At 37.9% G+C, this 15,140-nt stretch overlaps 1 long non-coding RNA gene across 1 annotated transcript; it reads left to right on the forward strand.

Annotated features, from left to right (window-relative positions):
- Positions 1-8,107: 8,107 nt before the first annotated feature.
- LOC141481834 (uncharacterized) lies at positions 8,108-9,544 on the forward strand. The gene is made up of 2 exons (XR_012465204.1): positions 8,108-8,828; positions 9,161-9,544. It is a non-coding gene; the product is annotated as an uncharacterized lncRNA (long non-coding RNA).
- The last annotated feature ends 5,596 nt before the right edge of the window (positions 9,545-15,140 follow it).

Here is a 15,140-nt window from a genome sequence, read left to right on the forward strand (position 1 = left end):
AGTTACTTAGATTTGCTACACAGGTTTGGCAACATATGTGAGGAGTCCAATCGCAATCTTGATAACCAACAACACATCCAAAGTACTTATGGGGAGCTACTTTGGTCATTTAATTAATTGGCCGTTTCTGCGATTTAAGAGTAAACTGACCCCATATATAGAAAAACTATCTTCGTGATTAACGCAGCCATGTTTCTGTACTTTGGACATTTTTGTACTGTTGCGTACGTCGAGTTCAAATATGTGATATTGCGTTTACAGGAGTCAACTTATTTTATTCAAAGAGATAACACTAATATAATACTCTTGATATTCATGTGTTTGCTTATGGAGTTTGCTCACCTCGCTTCTCTAATATTAACTCACCACTACTCGCGTTAAACCAATATTGCTGTTCCGATTGTCAACCTGCTACTTATATAGCGGTTCTGTATTTCTGGTATTTTCTGGAAACTTCGAGTATCGGAAGTGCAGGAGAAGCGGCGTTACAAGTCTCATATACAGGGAAAGCAGATTCAAATACTGGGCAGAGCCGCTGTGTTGCCATATTTTAAACAATTTCCTCAAAAGGGGAAAAGCAAATTTGGAATATCGTGTTCATTGAAGTTTTGTGAAAAAAATCATAACTCCAACATCTTACGTGTTAGGAAATTATTACAATCGTTTTAGCATTTAGAGACCGAAAATTAACAGAGAGCTGCCGTTGGCATTACAGTCGTAAATTGGCTCTGAACTAGTGTAATGGATAACAATTTGTATCTGAGCTATCATCTAATCTATTTTCAGGATCAGTCCTAATTACCAATTCGGGGATAAATACGATAAAGGAGAACAATTCAAATATATTTGATCATTGAGCAATAATTCCTAATTTCTACATCTATTGATTCCAAAAGGTTGAGTTTGGATTCGAAACCTTTTTTTTCCGAATGCAATACGACAGAACCATGATTGAACTCGTGCCTCTGTGTCAAAAGATCATTCGCTAATGTTGAATTGGTCTATACATTCAAAAGACTAGTTCTATTCTCTCTTATTCTTTTGGAAAAAAATCTTCCGGTTTGTCCGATATAAAATTTTGGACAAGTACCACAACTTGATAGTCGTACTGTCGTACCTTGGCGTAAAATAAATCTACACCAGAACAACCGAGATACCGCAATTTTTGTTCTGGTATTAGGAAAGTGTTCTCAATAGAAGAATGACCACCAGTCTTGTGTATTTTCGGTCTATTAGAAACTGTAGTTTAATTTTGATTGTTTTTAATGAATTTTCTCAAATTATTATTTGTTCTGTAGGTTACGTCCAATTCATTGCCTTTTAAAAAACGAGCCATATTATTAGTTGGATCACCAAAGTAAGTAAGAGTTACTAATGTTTAGTATCATTCTTTGAAAATGAATAGTCTGGTCCAGAGCTTGTTTCTACAATTTTTCAGAAAACTGCTTTCTGCTTATCTTGACCACCAGAAAGCTATGGCAGTATTTAATATGGTTACCAACAGAATTGGGTAGCAGTCGCGGACAACCAGTCGGTCTTTTTGAACCTGTTACGCTAATTGCACACACACCGATTTTGGACGGCCGATTTTGTACTGGTCGTCCAAATTCCAATAGTGAACCACATGTGGGAACGGGACCTGGCACACACGCCGACCTGTGATCGTCGCCGGTAAAATACCGGTGAGTAGCCGTCCACTGCCACTGTATCGCCGGCAGTACCGGGAAGTAGTGGCGTACATGACTAAATACACTCTTGCATACTCACCGGTTTTTTACCGACCATTCCAGTCTCGAATGCTCGGTGAAATTGTAGTTACTACGCATTAACTTCGTTTTGGTATTGCGTGCTGATAACGACAACAAAGCAACTGATTGACCGATAAAAATCCGGTGAGTGTGCACGCACCCGCTACCAATAAAATATCGGCCGATTTTATACTGGCCGTCCAAAATCGGTGTGTGTGCAACTAGCGTAACAAGTTTTAAAAGACTGAATTGGGTAGCAGTCGCGGACAACCAGTCGGTCTTTTAAAACCTGTTACGGGACTGGTTGTCCGCGACTGCTACCCAATTCAGAAGGTCATCCTCGTTTCCTTCAGGTTTGGAGTCCAGCTCCCCTACCCTTTCGGCTGATAATTGGTCTCAGGAAGGACCAATGGGTTCATGACTGATGGTATGACGGCATGTAGACCTTAGACATCAGTGCCGCCCTTCACGGGATACCCCTACCTGGTTGGGGTGGGATGGATGAGGAAGTTGTTCATCCGTTAACAGGGGACATGAGGGCCTCATTCGACAGAGTGTCGGGGCCTTCTATATCGGGAGGGGTCGTCTACAGCATATTCTGTGGCTTCCCTAACTAACGGGTTTTCATGAGTTTCCGTTCTTTCAAAAACTCTCTGATTCCTCGACTGGATGGAGTGCTGAATGGAAGGCAGCTGCAAATCTCTGCGGATGGCTTCATTCCGCACGAACCAAGGAGCATTCACAATCATCCTAATTAACTTATTTTGCAACCTTTCCAAAATGGAAATGTTGGATGGAGCCGCTTGTCCCCAGACGCCAGAAGCATACATGATGACAGGCTTGAACATCGTATTGTATATCATGATTTTGTTCTTCGTGCTCATTTTTGATTTTCTGTTGATCAGAGGATACAGACTGGCTATCCGACCCTCGATCTTAGACTTAACGCACATGATGTGCGGTTTCCAAGTGAGCCTACGGTCTATTAGAAGACCGAGGTACTTTACCCGCGCTTGCCAGTCAATCTCCCTTCCAGAGATTCTCACTTTTCTGGCCGGAGAAGATAGTAATCTTCCCATGGTTATCGCCTGAGTCTTTTCTGGGTTTACTCGGATCTTCCAATCGAGGTACCAGCGCTCGAGGTCGTCCAATGCACGTTGCATGTAGACGACGCCGATCTCTCCACCTATGAAAGAAGAGCCGTGTCATCGGCGTACAGGGATATCTTCACTTGCTCGGACCTAGGCAGGTCGCTGGTGTAGAGTGAATACAGTGTCGGAGAGAGCACGACCCCCTGTGGCACTCCAGCGAGGATCTCTCTGTTATCAGACAGAGAGCCCTCTACTCTGACCTGAAAAGTTCTGTCGTTCAGGAAAGACCCGATCCACCGGATCAGGCCCCGAGGTAGGTCGAACGCGTTTAACTGGTGCAGAAGGCCTTCGTGCCATACTCGGTCGAAGGCCTTCGAGATGTCTAAAAGCACAATGTGCACTTTTTTGTTAGCGTTGAGCTCGCTGATGGTGTTTTCGACCAACCTTAGAGCCTGTAGTTCAGTGGAGTGATCTCTCCTGAAGCCGAATTGTTCGTTAGGCAGAACATTTCGGTCCTCAACTTCTTCGTTGAGTCTTTGCAGAACAACTCTTTCAGCCAGCTTAGCCGCTGACGAGAGTAGACTGATCGGGCGATAATTCTGCGGGAACAGCTGGTTCTGACCCTATTTTGGGAGCATGACGACGATCGCATGCTTCCACCTTCCATGGAAGTGTCTGAGGGCCAACGAACTGTTGATTAAGTTTAAAAGAAATTCAACTTACTTCTCCGGAGTCTCTTCAACAACTTGTTGGTTATTGAGTCGACCCCCGGGGTCTTCTTGACCTTTGCGGCTTTGATATAACCCTTCATTTCTTCCATAGAAGCCGGACGGATCTTCCCTGAGGAGTCGGTGAACCTGGTCTTCCAGCAGCATATCGCTGCTACCCAATTCTGTTGGCAACTACATGAAATACCGGTATCGTAATACCATCGCTCTCTGGTGGTCAGTATACGTACTATAAATTTCATGATTCACTGAAGTCATTGTCCAAAGATTTATAGTCAGTCAACCTTGGACGACGATGGAAACGAAAAGTAGATGACGCCAATACCGTGGGTCTCCAAAAAAGAGATAAAAGATTGAGATGGAAAGTGTCGTAGTAATAAGTTGTAAATGCTTATTTTTATGTTTCTGACGGGCTTTGTATTCGTGTCGTGCTCAGCCAGCAATTTGCGCTGCAATTTATAGGCATATAAGAGGTTGTTATTAGTAGTAAATTTTTGTAATTCTGATGTGGTTTTATGGTTTTCTTCGTAATCAGTTATTTGTGCTTTTAGTAGTTATTAGTTTAACATCACAACAGAGTCATATTGTGAGGATATTGATCCAAAGTACCGAAAATTGCGTCAGTAGCAGCCTACACTGATCAACAGAAGATGTTCGATCCTGCTCTATGACATCGTTCGTCCATACGTTTCAAAAATTACCGTCCGAAAATTGAACTAGTTGAGCATCGAAGTTCTGCCTCACCCGCCATACTGTCAAGACCTCTCGCCAATCGACTACCATCCTTGCAAGCACTTCGATAACTTTCTCACCGGTATAACTTTCTCCAACCAGCACCAGGTAAAGGACGGCCTTCATCAACTTCATCGAATCCCGAGCTCACATTCTTTTGAAAATTGAATTATGTTACGTTGGGAGAAATGCCCTGATTCATTTCAATAAATTGAAATAAGAAAACTCAAGAAAACAGACAAAACTATTGAAACTATTGAAACAAAGTCACCGGCAACTAGGCTGCAAGAGTTCTAGATCAAAACCCCATGTATTTTCTTATGGAGGTTCATTCTGCAATTTTTGGTTCCTTTCAAGGTCACGCGTACGGCAGAGTCCAATCAGAGCGCTCCAAATTGTCACGTGACCCAGATGCATCGTCGCGAGTACACCACACTGGCGCCACCTATGAGTCACTAGCTGAACTATCTATTGGTTGAAGAAGAACACTGTAAACACTAGACATATGGGTGTTGTCATGCGACGCAGTATGCGCAGTTGCCGGTTTTATGATGTCTGTCAATACGGATCGGTGTCTGTGCAACTGTCAAATGTCAATGAGGGTGCAGGACGGTGTCTGTGAGGGGAAAACGTGTGACGTCATCGACGCAGGATGGAACGAGTATAGTAGCGATTTAAGCGTAGAACTCCGCCCCTCGGCCCCCTTGGTACTTCACCTAACCTATCGGCCCCCTTGGTACTCCACCTAACCTATCAGCTCCCTCGGCCCCCTTCAGTCACGTGATTTTAATTAAAAAAAGTTTATAGTTATGAGATTCGAACCTGGGTCGTCCGCGCCGTAGACATTGTCCTTAGCCTCTACACCATCGTAAGATATTGAAGTTAACTGCGAATGTTGGGTATTTACAGCGTTAGTTTTGTCGGGACCGAAATTGACTCATTCATTATACTTGACAGCATTTTTATTTTTGATTTCCATAGAATGTAATTGTCATTATCATATTGAAGATAGGAAAATATACTTAGATTTGGGAAATAATTAATATTTCATGTAAAGTGGTGCATGTGTGTGTAAGACCGAGAGGCGCGTGTGACGTAATCGATGCACAAATTTACGTGGCTTTGCGTATATTGACAGATTCATTTGAATAATTTATCGTACAGAATTGTTTCATGTCCTGTTATCAGTAACCGCACAAAAATAGGCGCTCGATTCATCGATACAAAAGTATATGGAAACACCAAAGTTATAGAACACACAGAGTCATCTATGAGTCACTAGCTGAACTATCTCTTGGTTGAAGAAGGACACTGTAAACACTAGACTCATAAGACGGCATCTGTCAAATGTCAATACATGCCAGCATGGCAGGTTCGGCGTTGCCAGTTGTACAATAAATCAATGGTTATGGAGTAATGTAGCGTTGCCGGTTTTGGAATTAATCGTGAACGACTCGATGAAAATTGGAAGCGTGAAAGTGATATATTAATAATAATGAATCAGATTAAAGAAAAAATATGACAACCTGCGATCCGTCATTGTATACGGGGTGTCTCAAAATACATCATTGAAAAATAAATATGAGGTCGAAGTGTACAGGGTGCGTCAAAATATATCATTTAAGGAAAAAAACATGTCGATTTGAAATATGATATTAATGTGTATACAGGGCGTTTCAAAATACATCATTTAAGAAAAAAAACATGTCGATTCAACAGAAGTCTAGCGTTTCAACATGTCGGAAGTCTCGTATCTTTGTTAACCAAGTTAGCATCATCAGGAGAAAGAGGAGATCCAAAAGTGTCGAGAGGTTGAGTTTAGTGAACTCAACGTGAGGGCGCGAATGGGGGAGCGAAGTATTCGACAATGACATTTCAAAATACGTGGTTTTCCGTGCGTTTTCGATCGTTTTTCGTGCGTTTACGATCGTTTTTCGTGCGTTTACGATCGTTTTTCGTGCGTTTTCGACCGTTTTCCGTGCGTTCATTCGTTACCGTTTCATCGTTATTGTCGTAACGGTTTTTCGTGTTTCAATATGACAGTCATTTATCACTTAACGCGTTTCGCTAACCAAGTTAGCATCATTAGGAAATGACTAACGTACATGCTTTGTCATATGAAGATTCATTTTGCGAATTTTCAGACTCTTGAACGGAACCTTGTGGAACACACAACCTAACTTCCGTTACAGAGTAGTGTCGGTCAGCCAATCAGAATTAAAAGCTTGAAAGTGACGTAGTCAGCGTGATAGGTGGTGGCGTGTGTGATAATGAATGAGTTATCACAAAGAATAATAGCGCAACTGTCAGAAGGGCACTGAGTTGTATATTTACTAATAATGATCGGATCGTCGCATACGGCATGTCAAATGAAAGGATAAGAAATGGAGAATTCGTCGACAGAGAAAAAACAAATATGGCGTAATGAATATAATATCCAACGCCTAATGTGAAATAACATAGGAAGAATTGCAAATTCAACAAAAATCACTGAAAAAACTTGTAATTAAAAATTGTTGGGTTATGAACAACTATAAGTTTATTCCAATTGCAGAAGCTTGATTCAAAACGCAGAATTTATTGACAAAAAAATTAAAAAAATCATTGGATACTGAAACATATGATATATTTGGATTCCTTAGGGTGAGAAGGTTTCGAATCCATCAAAAAACGACCACTTCCGGTTTTCAATTCCGGTCCTCCGATTTCGATGATTTCAACATCAATGGATTCGTTTAGATGTCATGAAACATAATTAATCATTTGTCGAAGCCAAAAGGGCCTTATAACCTATTTTCATTATACTAGCAGCAACGGACCGATGTTGGTACTCATTTCAAATGATTTCATTTGTAGATTATGAAAAGTATAATATCGAGCATCTAATATGAAATAGCATAGAAAGAATTGCACATTTAAAGAAAATCATTGAACATATTTGAAATTGAAAGTTGTTGGGTTATGAACAACTACGAGTGTAATGTAATTGCAAAAGTTTGATTCAAAACTCATAATTTGTTGACAAAAAAATGAAATATTCATCGTATACTGAAACATATGGTTTTTTTGGATTCCTTAGGGTGAGAAGGTTTCGAATCCGTCAAAAACAGATCACTTCCGGTTTTTACTTCCGGTCGTCCGATTCCGATGATTTTGACATCAATGGATTCGTTTAGATGTCAAAAAACATAGTTAATCATTTTACGAAGCCAAAAGGACCTCATAACCTATTTTCGCTATACTAGTCGCAACAGGTCGATGTGGGTACTCATTTCAAATGATTTAATGTGTAGACTATGAAAAATATAATATCGAGCGCCTAATGTGAAACAGCATAGGAAGAATTGCAAAGAGAATCATTGAAAAAACTTCGGATCGCCACGTACATCATGTCAAATGAAAGAAGAAAAATTGCAGAATTCATCTATAAAGAAAAAACAAATATGGTGCAACATGTCAGAAGGGCACTAACCCACATCTTCATTAATGATAACTGAATCTCAACGTGCAGCAAATCAAATGAAAGGAAAACGAATGCAGAATTCATCAACAGAGAAAAAAAAACCGAGACGATGCCAAGAGGGCACAAAGTTGTATCTTCACTAATAATAGTCGCATCATCACATGTAGCACTTCAAATAAAATGGGGAAAAAAGCAGAATTCATGTGTTTGTTGCGCTATTCAAATCCAAGGTGACATGGATCAATGTCAACGCTGAATATGCATATAACAAATACTCTTTGATTTTCTTTTGTTTCATTTCAGAATATGTCATCACTAATTTTTATATTCAAATCCAAAGTGACATTGATCACTGTCAATGTCGAATCTACATCCGGAGATATGCAGTTCTCAAAGCGACGAAACAAAGGCTCTTTGTTTCATTTTAAAATATGTCATCACTTATTTTACTATAAATACGTCATGCATGGCGAAATGAGTTAGTTGCATCCGTTGAAAGTGATACCAGTGACAAGTGCACCGATTCTATTTGAAAGTAAGTGTTTTAGGTTTGACTCTTTCCTCAGATGAATTTATTCAAATGTAATTTAATTGAAAATTGGTGAGAATTGTTGAATCATTTGATTTCCAAAATTTTTTTCGATATATATATATATGTTGGATGATTTCAGTCAAATGTTTTACATGTCGTGGTTTGTTTGAGATAGTATTCGCATATATTGTGAATCAAAACATAAAGCTTTCATTTTTTATTTTTCACAGATGGATTTACAAAAGTTGAATGCAAGTTCGATCGTGAAGAGAAAGCCAAGTATCAAAGTAGCAGATTTGCCTGTGGAGATGCCGCAGAGGATATTCACTGCCAAAATCGTGAAAGGAAAATATGGTGAGGCGGTCTTGTTAGATTTGGGAGATAAAGTATCATTTCTGCCCCACCGAGTGACGGAGGCGTATCGTCCTCACTTAGAAGAATTTTCATTAGGAAAATACGCTATTGTGTTCAAAGGGTTAATGGACATTGGGAAACCGAATCTTGTCGTTTCATTTGAAATTGTACGAAATTAAGGTTAGTACTGTTTCCAATTTTATAGGCAAAGAGTTTTTGGGTGTATACAATATTTTTCATTCGGGTCAAAAATTCTTACTCACAGATATGATCCGCATAAAGTAGTGTTTTCATACAATATATTTCCCTCACTTAGTACGTGCAGAATATGTGTTTTAAATTCTTTATTTTGAATGACACTTGATTTTTTATTTTCATTATAAGTGTAGCAATTACTTCATGAAAGACATTACCCTCTCTGTTGGCAAAAAATTTTTTTCAGTGTATGTTTTTATTGAAAAATCGAATTTATTTCAGTGTATTTTTTTACTGAAAAATCGAATTTATTTCAGAATAATACATCAACGTGTGCAGTATCAGTCAGAGTCATCTCAACAACAACATTCAAAACCGTCATAGCAACCTTTCCAGAACGAGATTCAAATCTCAGCAGTTTCCATTTTTTTCAGTCTATAGTTGCACATTATGAGGCTAGAATTTGTCGATATTCAGTGATTTGTTGGACAAACTGCGTCTATTCAATATATATACAACCGTAGTGAATTTGGAAGACTTTGAAGATTCATCGTGGTGTGTTCCAAAATTCAAGAAAAACACGCCGTTCTGTATGGGTCATTTCAAAGGAAATTTGTTCAGCTGCAGTCTCAATAACGTTGATATTTTATATAAATGGCTTTATAATATACTACCAAAATAAATAAAATACATATCACACACATCTTTTTTTGAAAATGAAAACTTATCTTATGCAGGGAAAGTTGTCAAAAATATGCAATAACAAAAAATTATATACCAGATTTTATAGAGATGAAGAAACATCATATTGAAAGATACTAGGTTGACAAAAACAGGACATTTTAGAAATAAAGGAAATAAGTTTGTCTGTCATTTCAAATTCTGATTCGTTGGGTCGATATAACAAAAAGTGGCATTTTATATCTTGAATTTTATTCAGGACATTATTATAGATGATTGACATTTGTCATTAAATTTCAAGTGTGATATTTGGAAATTCATTTCGTATTGTAGTTTTTTCGAAATTCCCATTCAAAATAGCATCCTTTGATATAGATACCACCGGACGAGTCTATTATGTGTAGATAACCTGAGTTTCAATTGTTCGGAGTTCTGAGTTCTTGTACATATAAACATAACAAAGTAACGATACAGACAAATATGAAAAATCGTCATAAAATAATTCAAATCCATTCAAGTGAATACATGAATTGAAAGATATTTTAACCTCAACTTCGATATTCTGAAACAAAAACACACAGTATTCACAATTCCATCTTTCGTTATTCCAAGTTCATAGTCATCAAAATTGATACGATTATAATATATTATAGGAATATAAAACTATCTTCAAATACAGTTGCATGAATGCACATCAAGCATTTTATCGTAGTACGGTGACCGGGGCAAAGTTACAACTTCAGCATAATATGAATGTTTATAAATATTAGGGAAGGTCAAGATCATCAACAGGTATTAAGAAATTCATTCGGTGTCCAAAGCTTTCGGAATACAATGCAAATAATTTTCTTTATGACTATTCGTTCGATATTAAATATTATTACCTCAAAATATATCGAAATCATAACACGTTTGCGATTCATTTTTTCAGTTACATTTGAAAAGTGAGTTTCAGTTTGCAGAAATAATAGCCCACACATGTTGGAAATTTTACCATAGTGTGGTGAAAATCGTATTGAAAATTCTACGAAATATAAGCGCATACATACAGAGTGAATCAATATTTGAAATATATCGTTTGGAACCCCCCATAACCCTTCTCTATCGAATTTTGGCAGAAATAATGCTGAGTCGTATTGTAGAGTTAACGTTCGAAATTGGGGAAAGTGAAGTATTCAACAGTTTTGCGTGCGACGGTTTTGCGTGCGTTTTCGAACAGTTTACGTGCATTTATTCGTTATCGTTTCGTCGTTATTGTCGTTTTTTTTTTCTATTTCAATATGACAGTCATTTAACACTTAACGAGTTTCGCTTACCAAGTAAGCATCATCAGGAGATGATTAAAGTCCACGCTTTGTCGTATGAAGGTTCGTTTTGCGAATTTTCAGACTCCTGAACCGAACCATGAGGAACAATCAGCCTAACTTCTGGTACAGAGTGGTGTCGTAAGCCAATCAGACTGGAGAAATCAAATATCAGTAGAATGATTGTTTTAGATGAAATTGAACTGAAGAATGTGGGTCGAATAATAATAATAATAGCGATAAAACATTAAAACTCAACTTGTGTTACAGAGTGGTGTCGGTCAGCCAATCAGAATGGAGGAATCAAATATCGGTCTAATAATTGTGTTAGATGATATTGAACTGGGGAATGTGGGTCGAAAAATAATAATAATAATGATAAAATATTAAAACTTTGAAAGTGACGTAGTCAGCGTAGGAGGTGGTGGCGTGGTAGAAAATGTGTGAGGATTTGTGGAAATGAATGAGTTATTAGAAAAAAAAATGGAGCAACTGTCAGAAGGGCACTAAGTTGTATATTCGCTGATAATAATCAAATCTTCGCTTACAGCACGTCAAATGAAAGGACAAAAAATCCAGAATTCATTGACGAGAGAATACAAAGATGGCGCAACATCTCAGAAAGACATTAAGTCACAATTTCACTCATGATATTTGGATCTTAACGTGCAGCACATCAAATGAAAGAGAAACGAATGCAAAATGTTATCGATAAAGAAAAAACAAAGATGACGCAACATGTCAGGAAGGAACGAAGCCACATCTCCGTTAATGACAATTGAATCTCAACGTGCAGTACATTGACTGAAAAAGAACAAAAATGCCGAATTCATCGATAGAAAAAAAAAACAAAGATGGCGCAACATGTCAGAAGTGCACTAACCTGCTTCTTTGTTAATAAAAGTCGCATCGTCACGTGCAGCATATCAAAGAAAAAAACAAAAGAGGCAACCAAAAGGGTACTGAACCATATTTTCGTTAATAATAGTCGGATCGTCGCATTTGACATGATTCATTCACTCAAAACTGAAATGTTTAGAAGATACCAAAGGAGATCTTACGGTGACTATAAGTTCTGGTATGCTTTGTTAGGTATCGAATGATGCGTGCAATTTCTTTAATTCTAGCGACGTGATTATTCCAAGATATATTGGTGTCCATTTGAACCTCAAAAAACTTATTGAAGCAGAAGGTTGAACCCCAAAAAAATATCAGATATAGTACAACAAGTCAGTGAAGAGCGGCTTTTTTCTGCAGAAAAATGTTTGAATTTCTTCAAATTTTCCAAATATCTGTAACAGAAAGACAAAACTCAGCTGCGGAACGCTTCTATCTACTAAAGTTAAGTATGTGTCGGTAGTGTGTAACGAAGGTTTCCATTAAATTCACTGGTTGCGCCCTCTGGAGGATGTTTGTTGCGATACACCATAGATGACAATATTTATTGTCTATCATTTCGAATCCGTTGAATACAAGGGTTTGGAAATAGAAAAAAACAACGTTTCAACGCTTTGTAGACGTGTTTGATGCTCTATGACCAACACCCGTTATCCATATTCTCATTATTATTCCGATTGTATGACCACCAAACATTCAATTTTATTGGGATTGAAGGGAGCTGATAGGTTAGGTGGAGTACCAAGGGGGCCGATAGGTTAGGTGGAGTACCAAGGGGGCCGAGGGGCGGAGTTACACGCTTGATTCACTACGATACTCGTTCCATCCAGCGGCCCCCTTGGTACTCCACCTAACCTATCGGCCCCCTTGGTACTCCACCTAACCTATCGGCCCCCTTGGTACTCCACCTAACCTATCAGCTCCCTTCAATCCCAATAAAATTGAATGTTTGGTGGTCATACAATCGGAATAATAATGAGAATATGGATAACGGGTGTTGGTCATAGAGCATCAAACACGTCTACAAAGCGTTGAAACGTTGTTTTTTTCTATTTCCAAACCCCTTGTATTCAACGGATTCGAAATGATAGACAATAAATATTGTCATCTATGGTGTATCGCAACAAACATCCTCCAGAGGGCGCAACCAGTGAATTTAATGGAAACCTTCGTTACACACTACCGACACATACTTAACTTTAGTAGATAGAAGCGTTCCGCAGCTGAGTTTTGTCTTTCTGTTACAGATATTTGGAAAATTTGAAGAAATTCAAACATTTTTCTGCAGAAAAAAGCCGCTCTTCACTGACTTGTTGTACTATATCTGATATTTTTTTGGGGTTCAACCTTCTGCTTCAATAAGTTTTTTGAGGTTCAAATGGACACCAATATATCTTGGAATAATCACGTCGCTAGAATTAAAGAAATTGCACGCATCATTCGATACCTAACAAAGCATACCAGAACTTATAGTCACCGTAAGATCTCCTTTGGTATCTTCTAAACATTTCAGTTTTGAGTGAATGAATCATGTCAAATGCGACGATCCGACTATTATTAACGAAAATATGGTTCAGTACCCTTTTGGTTGCCTCTTTTGTTTTTTTCTTTGATATGCTGCACGTGACGATGCGACTTTTATTAACAAAGAAGCAGGTTAGTGCACTTCTGACATGTTGCGCCATCTTTGTTTTTTTTTTCTATCGATGAATTCGGCATTTTTGTTCTTTTTCAGTCAATGTACTGCACGTTGAGATTCAATTGTCATTAACGGAGATGTGGCTTCGTTCCTTCCTGACATGTTGCGTCATCTTTGTTTTTTCTTTATCGATAACATTTTGCATTCGTTTCTCTTTCATTTGATGTGCTGCACGTTAAGATCCAAATATCATGAGTGAAATTGTGACTTAATGTCTTTCTGAGATGTTGCGCCATCTTTGTATTCTCTCGTCAATGAATTCTGGATTTTTTGTCCTTTCATTTGACGTGCTGTAAGCGAAGATTTGATTATTATCAGCGAATATACAACTTAGTGCCCTTCTGACAGTTGCTCCATTTTTTTTTCTAATAACTCATTCATTTCCACAAATCCTCACACATTTTCTACCACGCCACCACCTCCTACGCTGACTACGTCACTTTCAAAGTTTTAATATTTTATCATTATTATTATTATTTTTCGACCCACATTCCCCAGTTCAATATCATCTAACACAATTATTAGACCGATATTTGATTCCTCCATTCTGATTGGCTGACCGACACCACTCTGTAACACAAGTTGAGTTTTAATGTTTTATCGCTATTATTATTATTATTCGACCCACATTCTTCAGTTCAATTTCATCTAAAACAATCATTCTACTGATATTTGATTTCTCCAGTCTGATTGGCTTACGACACCACTCTGTACCAGAAGTTAGGCTGATTGTTCCTCATGGTTCGGTTCAGGAGTCTGAAAATTCGCAAAACGAACCTTCATACGACAAAGCGTGGACTTTATTCATCTCCTGATGATGCTTACTTGGTAAGCGAAACTCGTTAAGTGTTAAATGACTGTCATATTGAAATAGAAAAAAAAAACGACAATAACGACGAAACGATAACGAATAAATGCACGTAAACTGTTCGAAAACGCACGCAAAACCGTCGCACGCAAAACTGTTGAATACTTCACTTTCCCCAATTTCGAACGTTAACTCTACAATACGACTCAGCATTATTTCTGCCAAAATTCGATAGAGAAGGGTTATGGGGGTTCCAAACGATATATTTCAAATATTGATTCACTCTGTATGTATGCGCTTATATTTCGTAGAATTTTCAATACGATTTTCACCACACTATGGTAAAATTTCCAACATGTGTGGGCTATTATTTCTGCAAACTGAAACTCACTTTTCAAATGTAACTGAAAAAATGAATCGCAAACGTGTTATGATTTCGATATATTTTGAGGTAATAATATTTAATATCGAACGAATAGTCATAAAGAAAATTATTTGCATTGTATTCCGAAAGCTTTGGACACCGAATGAATTTCTTAATACCTGTTGATGATCTTGACCTTCCCTAATATTTATAAACATTCATATTATGCTGAAGTTGTAACTTTGCCCCGGTCACCGTACTACGATAAAATGCTTGATGTGCATTCATGCAACTGTATTTGAAGATAGTTTTATATTCCTATAATATATTATAATCGTATCAATTTTGATGACTATGAACTTGGAATAACGAAAGATGGAATTGTGAATACTGTGTGTTTTTGTTTCAGAATATCGAAGTTGAGGTTAAAATATCTTTCAATTCATGTATTCACTTGAATGGATTTGAATTATTTTATGACGATTTTTCATATTTGTCTGTATCGTTACTTTGTTATGTTTATATGTACAAGAACTCAGAACTC

Source organism: Leptinotarsa decemlineata, unplaced genomic scaffold, assembly GCF_025532065.1.
Source record: "Leptinotarsa decemlineata unplaced genomic scaffold, Ldec_3_MD MMD2_tig00000505_RagTag_RagTag, whole genome shotgun sequence".
NCBI classification, from domain to species: domain Eukaryota; kingdom Metazoa; phylum Arthropoda; class Insecta; order Coleoptera; family Chrysomelidae; genus Leptinotarsa; species Leptinotarsa decemlineata.